The sequence below is a fragment of the Nannospalax galili genome, unplaced genomic scaffold (assembly GCF_000622305.1).
Source record: "Nannospalax galili isolate Female #2095 unplaced genomic scaffold, S.galili_v1.0 scaffold679, whole genome shotgun sequence".
Classification (NCBI taxonomy): Eukaryota; Metazoa; Chordata; class Mammalia; order Rodentia; family Spalacidae; genus Nannospalax; species Nannospalax galili.
In genome coordinates, this window is record NW_008343462.1 from 1 (window position 1) to 8,784 (window position 8,784).

The window sequence follows — 8,784 nt, forward strand, 5'->3', positions numbered from 1 at the left end:
CTGGGGCTCCGGTGCTATCCTTACCTTTCCAATCCAGGTACCCAGGAGGCTAACGCACACCTTCCCATTGTCATACAGGTTAGGGTTCAGGGTGGCCACTGCACTGGGAGAGGTAGCAAAAGCGGGGGGGGGCACAGCTGGGTAGATGTTGGGGAGCTGGATGTCGAACAGGTAGAGGCCATCTTCATAGGGGGTTCGAGTGGGGCCCTTGATCAGGGCTGAGAAGAGGTCCTAGAAGGGAACATGGGCTGAGGTTGGCACCTGGGGTCTGGCATCACTGTCTCTCAGAGCACTGTGCAGATGTGGAGAGGCGGGGCAGCACCCCAGAGCCACTTATCATGCAGAAACCGCATCCAAGTCTGTATCTGCTGGAGTGGCAGGAGTGTTGGGAATCTCACAACTAGGAGGATCAAACAGCCCCTGAGCTCCCAGGCCTGAAGGGCAGACCACCAGGGAAGCCATGATATCCAGATTGTGGGCACTGTATGTCTGTGTGTGCACCCCTTGCCAGGCACCAAAGTAGGGGTAGTGAGGAGCTGGAGGAGTGGAGGAGAGCCTGTAACTGGAGATCAGGGCTCTCCCATGGGTTCTCATCTCTGCCTCTGGCACAGAGACCTGCCAGAGGCACGGAGTCCCAGCCTGGCTTCCCTTGGTCAGGATACAACCCTGGGGAGGGTCTGCAAGGACCCATTGGCAAGTTCTAGAAGCTATCAAATTTGAGAACTGAGTAGAATAATGGTCCAGAGACGAAGACGTGGGCCCGGAGAAGCCGACTACAGAGTCAGCACTCGTAAAGAGAAAAAGACTTCAAAATCCCGACGGAGCTGTAGAGTGTGGGGCTGTGCCCTGTCTGCTCTAGCAATTCTTGCTCTGTTTCCTCATCTATAGAGGAGATTGTTCCCCAAAGCCTTACCAACCACTCTAACAGATGAATGACTGGGCAAGGCAGGCCACAGTCTCCCAGGCAGGAGTGGATGCATCCCTGGGAACCAGCCAATTGGAAAGGTGGGTATGGTCCAGTGAGCAAGAATCACCAGAGTCAAGCAGCAGCCTGTGAGAAGGTAAAGGGAAATACCAGCATGTGGGCAAGTGCCATGAGAACACATCCTGACCCTGGCAGCCTTGCTCTCCTCTTTCAGACCATGTGGGACCTGAATGCAGCAAGTTGGTGCTAACTGGTTCTGGAGCTCTTTAGAGATGTGGGAGGATGGGGAGACCTGGTCTCCTATTGAAATGTGAACCCCAGGTCTGGGAAGTGACAGGGGTGCAGCCAGCAGGTGGCACTGCAGAAGCACAAGAGACAGTGCTCACCAAACGCCCTCTCTGCTAGCACTGTGAGCATTGCTAGCCCTTGCCTACGCTATCTCTGAGTCTCTCTCTCTCTCATGGCTGGGAAGTTTGGCTTGGGGCCAGCGTCAGAAAAGGGCTGTGGCTATGGGAAAGTGTTGGGGGGCCTGAAACTTGAGTCACCCAACCCCACTACTTCCTTGATGTGTCTTCTTCTTCATATTAGGATCTGTGCTTGGAGTGGGGAGAGCAGGTATTGAGACAGCCTGATCAGCCTCTAGCACCTGGCTCATGAAGGTAGAAGTAAAGGGTAGGGTAGGCCCAGGGCCCTTAGAGTCCTGCTGGAAACCACAGCTCTGGGGTCAGCGTCCGCAGGGCTTACATCAGTGACCTTCCTGCCAGCTCTATCTCGGAAGCCCATAGTCTTGGGTCTTCTCCAGTACGTTGATCTCCAAGCCTGCCTGACAGCTAAGGCTGTGGTGGAATAAGGATGTGTAGACAACTATAAACAGGAACATGTGTAAAGTGGTATGTTCTGTGTATAAACACATGTGAGTAATGCCGTGCATCCTTTGTGGAAAGAGGGAATATGCGTGTGTGATGTGCTATATCCTTTTTGTCTATGAATACACGAATGTAATGTGGTATGTTATATGTGAGCACATGTATATGATGTCTTATGTTCTTTGCATGCACACATGTGATGTGTGTCCTGTGTGAGCATATGCATGCAATGTGGTATGTCCTCCATATGTGATCATATGTGTGTTGTGTGGTGTGCTCTGCATATGAGCATATACATGCACTGTAGCATGTTCTTTATGTGAACATATGCATGTAGTGCAGTATGTATTCTGTGTGAGCACATGTATGTGATGTGTCATGTTCTGTGTATGAACACATATGTGGTGTGATGTACCCTCTGTGTGTGAGTACATGCATGTGATGTGGTGTGTTCTGTATATAAGCCTAATGTGTTTGAATGTATCTCTGGGCATGTGTGTGCCAGGCCTGGCCTGTGTATGTCATGTGGTTGTGTGTATTCCTGTTGTGTCTCTGAGCCAATTAGTTCATATCTTTTTTTATTCCCTGGCATTCAGACAAATTTCCTCTCAACTGTTCAATGTGACTGGAGGCCATTTTCCCTCCAGACATGCCCAAGCCCCTGAAATGCCTGCAGAGCTGCCAGATGTCCAAAGAATAATGTCTGAAAGAGGACCTGGCTGCCAGAGTCATCTTACCTTTACCTATTTGGTGGATGAGATGCCATCTAAGCTGTGGCATGACCCCAGCTTTGCTATACAGACCAGGCCCAGAATACACTCTCCCAGGGGGAGGTAATGAAGCTTTACTCTGGCCTCAGGAGCATCATCTGCTCTGAAGGTTGTCAACATAAGAGGGCTGGTGTACTGTCTGACACCTAACCTTTTCTCCAGCTTTTTTATACATTTATTTATGGGTGTGTATGTGTGCATGCATATGCATACAAATGCATGCTTACAAACATGTTGCAGTGCACATGTTGAGGTCAGAGGACATCTTGATGAAGTCTGTTCTCTCCTTCCACCATGTGGGTTCTAGGGATCAAACTCAGGTCGTCAGGCCAAACAAGACAGTGAAGAGACCTGAGCCTGGCCAGGGCTGAGATTGCACCACCCCTCATTACCTTTGGCCCCTCTGGCTTATGACTTCTCTCCTCAGGCCCTCAGTGCCATCCCTGGTGACCCCAGTTACCCAGCGATGCTGACCCCCAAGTGCTCCCATTTCCACAGAAGCAGTGACAGTTCACACTCAGCAGAAAGTCCAAGTTGTCGTAGCAGAAGTCATGAGGCCAGGTTTCCTGGAGCCCAAAGGTGACTCATCCCCAGAAGGCTCTAGCTGCACTTCACTCAGCCTGTCCCTCAGAGGCCGACCATGTCGCAGCCTCTATGTCCAGGCCCCAAATCAAATGCTGCAGGTGATCCTGGCCCTGTACCCAGGGTCTGCTTCTTGAGATCTTGTGGGGTTTCTCCCTTCCCTCGTGGGTCGTTGGCCACCAGTCCATGAGCTATCCAGACATGGAGGACTACAACCCTAGCAGCAGGGTCCTCCAACAAGATCTGATAGGCTATATGGGCTGGCAGATGGGAGCTGCTATAAGGACACCCAGCACTTTTTTCTCGGGTGTCATGAGAACTTCCTAGAGTGGGCATGATCGTACCATTTAAACCACCCATCAGTGATCCACTCAGTCTCCAGCTTCTCTTCCCTTCTCAGAGGTGGAGCTGAGATTGACCCTCTAATGAAGGTTCAATCTTTTCTGAAAGTCCTGTCCTATAGTTGTCTAGAGCTTGAGACCCAATCAACTATCTCATCCACATACAAAAGACAACCATCACTGTATAAACTAAGAACTATGGTTGCTCTATGCCAGGAGCTGATACCAAAGACCAAATATATGTTTATCATATCTCATAGCAAAGACACAAGGGAAAGCCCAGAGCCCAAGAATGTACCTGGAGGCAGAGGTAGAGAGAGAACACTTGGGCAGCCTTGGAGGGGAATAGAAAGGGGTCTAGTAGTGGCACGGAGGGCCATGGGCAGATGGAGGATCAGGAGAATGAGAGGAACTGTGGTGGGTGGGACCACAGAACAGGAGCAGTCAGTGCTGGTATGGGTGGGGCAGCTGTAGGCAGAACCACAGAGCAAGCTGTAATGGGGAACAGTGCTGGGGTCTCACCCTGAGAAACCCCTTCATTTCCCCTACAGACTAGAGACAGTAATGTCCATCCCACAGCCTCAATAGAAGAATGTGTGACAGAGTCTCTGGCACAAAGAAGGGACTCAGGAGCCACACCAAGCCCAAGCCCTCTGAGCCCACTGCTTTAGCCTCAACTGTGCTCTCACTGCCTGCCCTCAAGCGTGCTCTTAGTCACTCAGTTATGTGGCCAATAGTCAGTACACACCTGCTGGGGCTTAATGCCAGGTTAGAGGGGTTGGGGAACAATGAAGCGAACTACTTTCTAGTATCCTCAAATTGTATATGGACGTGCTCATGGGTCGGGGCATGTACAGTCAAATATTTATACACTGGACACTGCCCTCTGAGCATATATTCCAGCACAGGTGTATACATGTACATATGTGCACAGATGCAAAGGCAGGTGTGTGCATGTGTAGGCTGTGGGAGTACATGAATACACATGCACATGGGGATAGGCTGCTAGTGTCCTGATTTACTGTCAGGTCAGATTGAGTGAGCAAAGGTGAGTTCTCTCTCCCTCTGGAAACACCTGCAAGAAGAGGGTCTGGAGCCTCAGTTCTTCTAGCAATCAGACCCTAAAGCTCAGGGCACAGGGTCCATAAGCTTCTAGGAACCCACAAAAATATTGAAGCTAGAGAAAAATAACTTTCATTGATTCCAAAATACAAAAGAACCATACTTTTTATCTTCTCTGAGATCACACTAAATTTTCGTTTTGGAGATTTACTAAAAAGAATGCTTTTCCCAATAAGTCCCTCATCTACTTAGTAACTTCTGTTTATCTCAGAACCCATCCAGTCAGGAGAGCTGGAGAGAAGGGCCAGCCCAGCACAACGAAGCCCAGCCCAGTCTCCTGCAGCACTGCTGCCATGTACACATCCTCTTAGGGACATCAGGGACGTTTGTCTGGCACTTTATATTCAAGCCAGTTCTCCAGCAAACTGCTTGTCTTAGGCTATCCTTCCCCAGACCCTTTGCTGAATCCTCACCCTTAACCTAGTAGTGGAACCTGAGGTCAGAGAATGCTAAGGGCCCTCGGGCTCCAGGTAGGTAAAAACAAATGAGCTGGCTCTGCCCACAGAACCCAAACTCAGAAGTCACTGAAGTCCACAGGCATCTTCCCTCAGGGCCTGTAGTAACTCTATAGTCTCAGCCTCTGTGCAGTAACTCTATAGTCTCAGCCTCTGCAGGTTGCCAGGGCCTCAGTACCTGCTCTTCTGATCCAGTATGAACTAGTGCAGCTCCTGAGACAGCAAAACATCCCCACAGCCCTGAGTGACTGTGCAGGACAAGGTGGAACCTCTGTGCACATCGGTGTTGGTCATTCACAAGTAAAACAGAGACCAGCCCGTGAATTGCATAGCTCTGCAGTCAATACATACAATTTCCCAGGTGAGGGTGGACATGAGCCCATAGGCAGCTTAAAGGTCCTCTGATGTACCTACATGTAAGTATCCCCGGGGCTAACTGCCTGCTTCTTCAAGCCAGTTCTGGTTGGTCCGAATTCAGGAAGTAATCCCAGCCTTTCAAAGGAACGGAAGCCACACTGGGCCTTTGTGGGCTGAGTCAAGGGTGAGGAGAGGGACCTCCAAACAGCCCGGGAGGAGCCCAAAGATCATGGACTGTCCCCACCTTCCTGTGACTGAGGATGGCTGATTCATGTGTTTCCTGTGACAGCCACAGCAGCATCACATCCGCTCCTAGGACTATTTTTAACTGATTTATATATTTCTTATATGAGGAAGATATCAGCTCCTTTCTGCAGGACTGTTGCAATGTAGCTCGGGTCAGCAACGTTGACACCACGGTTCAGCAGGGAGTCAGCCAGGCTTCCAAAGTCACACAGAATTCATGAAGTTAGAGTCAGGCTTACAGGCCACTCATTTGGTAACAGAGGAAATACAGTCATCAGGTCCTTCTGAGGAACTGACAGACCCATTTTGAGAAGGAGCACCACGGAGGATAGGGTTTAGGTCTAGGTACTGGGTCCTCCTGTGAGCCATTGCTACTCTCCCACCAATTACTGACAATGCTGTGTGGGTAGGCAGGTCTTTTGGGCAAGGGAGGGCCTGAGGTTCACCTCTCTGGGGCCCCAGGGAGCTCCCTTGAGGCCAGAGTAACTTGAGGACAGCACCTTTCTTCAGACCCCTGCATGGGTATCTGGGCTGGGGTAGAACCTGGAAGACCTATGAAAAGTGCCTGTCAGTGCTCTGGGTGGCAGTGGTTTGAGAGCATCAGGATTGTCCCTGTTGGCCTGTTCAGTGGCACCCGAATGCTTAGCACTCTTTAAGGCAGCTCCAGACTTCTCTCCACTTTCTTAACTTCTCCACTTCCACACTCAAAAGGAGGCTGCCTCCCATCCACCGAACAGTCAGCAGGCAACCATAATGAACTAGGGGAAGAGGTCAAAGAAGGGCAAAAAGCCAGGACCCGGAAGTTCACAAATGCCCCCCAAGGCTTTGTGGAGCATCAGAGTTGGGTTTGAGTGGGTGCAAGCTGAAGCAGTCCTGATAGACCTGAGTTGAGAGCAAGGAAAAGTGCTGCAAAGGAGGCATCCATCCAGTTGATGTCAGAAGGGTGGTCCTCAATCCCAAACCAGCAAGGAGGACCATTATGTGCTTCCAGCCCCCAGGATCAGTCCCAGAAGCGAACGTAGCCTACAGCAGGTAAGCGCGGTTCCCTCCTCGAGTGCTGTTTCCATGTAATGGAGTAGCAAGTGGGGGGTACTGTGGCCCTGTTTAGGAGATGAGAAAGATAAGCGTCTGGGAAGGATGTGTCCAAACCTGGCCCTTCTCTCCTCTCAGCAGATGCAGTGGCTTCCATCTTGGATTTCAGAGACCTCCCAGGGGCTGGCCAAAGTCTGGCTGAGTGTGACCACATTTGTGAGAGTGCTAAAGCCCTGGGCAGCCCAGGGATTGTCTCTATTCCAGGGCACCAGGATAAGTGGGCCGAGGGAGGGGAGTCATAAATACAGTGTTCTCACTGGCTGTTACCTAGACGCTTGGAGAACCCGGTTTCCTTCCCTTCCCTCCCCTCTGCTGGAAGAGGTGAGATGACAGTGAACGGTCTGAGGCAGGACCTGAGCTGCTGCGGACGGACACTGAAGCTGCGACACCATCTGAGGTGCTTCTGGGGGCACTACTTCGTTCTGTACAACCATCCACTCGGGGAAGAAGGAGTTGGAGAATCAGCCCCCAGCCAGCACCCAGCCTCAATCCAGTCTGGACTCCAGCCCAGGAAGCTGGCTCCAGAGTCTCTCCAGCCCCCTAGGCTATAATTTGTGTCCTCTAGGGCTTGAGATATCTAAGGTTTAATGTGGAAAAATGGTTCCACTCTGTCTCACCCCATATCCAAAAATAAACTTAGATTAGGGGCAAAAAAACATAATTATATAAGTTCTGGAAGACAATACAAAAAGCAAGTCTGCACCCTCCGAGGAAGCAGGCAAAACTCGGGAACCAAAGTGTTACAGGAAACAGCTGACAAATTTGACTACGTAAAAAAATTTAAACTTCTATGGTGAAAATAGCACCATTAGAAAGGCACAGTGGTAAAGTCAGCACGGTGGACACCAAATCCCGACAGGCTCTGTGTGCGCTGTGCTCCCACAATCAATAGGAAAAAGCAAACACCCAACAGAAAACTGGAATGGTTAGAACGAAGACAATAAAATGAATGAATCTGACAAAAGTCACATTTTTCTCTCTTAATCATAGAAAAAGAACTTGAAAAATATTTCTTAACAAAATTCAGTATTGCTGATGTGAGGAAAGAGGTCGTTCACAAACCTCATGGAAGGATGAGTACAAATGGCTTGGAGGGGCTATGTGGAGTGTCCTCAGGGGTCCGGAGACCCCCTGGCCAGCCCTGTGGAATGTGAGGAGGTAGGTATGTGGCATGAAGACTGAGAAGTCAGTCCTCAAGACTCGAGGAGCCAACCCTGAAGTACTTTCCTTTCCAGGGAAACCAGGGCCTTGGGGAATGATGCTTAAATGGCCACCTTGGCCTGCAGGTCCTTTGTCCAGCTGCCTCAGGGAATGGAATAGGCACTGTGGTGAGACTATCTTCTCTGGACCCCAAAGGGCCCTGCCAGCCTACTGGAGACACAGGCTGGGCAGCTGAGAACTAGGGAGTGAGGGCCGGGTTGTGTGGTAGCACTCTCCAACAACAGTTCCCCATTCCATACCCAACCCCCCTAGGCTGTTGCAGAGCCTCCTACCCTAGCCCTTCCAGGCCAGACTCACACCCTGGGGCATGTGTGACTTGGCGGCCAGCCTTCCCTTGTGGGTAGTGTCATCTCTCCCTTCCCCCTTTGCATGCCAGTGAGCTGGGGGCCCCCTGCATGCATCATATTAGAACGAGCCATGGTAACCTCTGCCTTCCGGAGAGATCCTGTCTCTAATTTTATATGTGATATGAGCCAGTAATTTGATCCAGATGCCTGTGAAATTCACAGCTGGATTCATGGGGATGGGTGGTGGGCGGCCACTGAGGGCTCCTATCTTATAAATCAGGAGTGACGTCTGAAGGGCTCATCTCCCTGGGGAACAACATGGCTCATTCCAGGGTCCAACCCCTTTGCCACAGGGACCTCATGCTAGAGCCAACACTCATGCCATGCCATCTCAGAGAATGGAAGGGAGGAGTGGGGGTTGCTAAGGGGACAGGTCCCATATCAGAATCATCCCTCTGCTTGGGGTCACTGCCCCTCCACAGAGCCACCAGTTACTACAAGTTTTCACAGCCACGAAGGA

At 50.8% G+C, this 8,784-nt stretch overlaps 1 long non-coding RNA gene across 1 annotated transcript; it reads right to left on the reverse strand.

Moving 5' to 3' along the window:
* Nucleotides 1-122: 122 nt before the first annotated feature.
* LOC115071463 lies at nt 123-5,575 on the reverse strand. The gene is made up of 3 exons (XR_003850551.1): nt 5,476-5,575; nt 914-1,051; nt 123-231 (listed from the first exon to the last, which is right to left on the reverse strand). It is a non-coding gene; the product is annotated as an uncharacterized LOC115071463 (long non-coding RNA).
* Between the last annotated feature and the right edge of the window lie 3,209 nt (nt 5,576-8,784).